Consider the following 658-nt stretch of genomic DNA (forward strand, 5'->3'; position numbering starts at 1 on the left):
AAAAAAAAAAAAGAATTCAGCAAAGTTTCCAGATACAAGATTAATGTACTCAAATCAGTAGCTCTTCTATACACCAACAGCAACCAAGCAGAGAATCAAATCAAGAGCTCAACCCCTTTTATAATAGCTGCAAAAAAAACCCCAAAAAAACAAAAAAGCAAAAACAACAACAACAACAACAAAAACAAACAAACAAAAAAAACCCACTTAGGAATATACCTAACCAAGGAGTTGAAAGACCTCTACAAGGAAAACTACAAAACACTGCTGAGAGAAATCATAGGTGATACAAACAAATGGAAACACATCTAATGCTCGTGGATGGGTAAAATCAATATTGTGAAAATGACCATACTGCCAAAAGCAATCTACAAACTCAGTGCAATTCCCATCAAAATACCACTATCATTCTTCGCAGAATTGGAAAAAACAATTCCCAAAATCATATAGAAACAAACAAAAAAGAGAGCCTGCATAGCCAAAGCAAGACTAAGCAAAAAGCACAAATCTGGAGGCATCACACTACCTGATTTCAAACTATACTATGAGGCTATAGTCATCGAAACAGCATGGTACTGGTATAAAAATAGGCACATAGACCAATGGATCAGAATAGAGAACCCAGAAATAAACCCAAATACTTATGGCCAACTGGTCT

This window comes from Colobus angolensis, unplaced genomic scaffold, assembly GCF_000951035.1.
Source record: "Colobus angolensis palliatus isolate OR3802 unplaced genomic scaffold, Cang.pa_1.0 Scaffold385, whole genome shotgun sequence".
NCBI classification, from domain to species: domain Eukaryota; kingdom Metazoa; phylum Chordata; class Mammalia; order Primates; family Cercopithecidae; genus Colobus; species Colobus angolensis.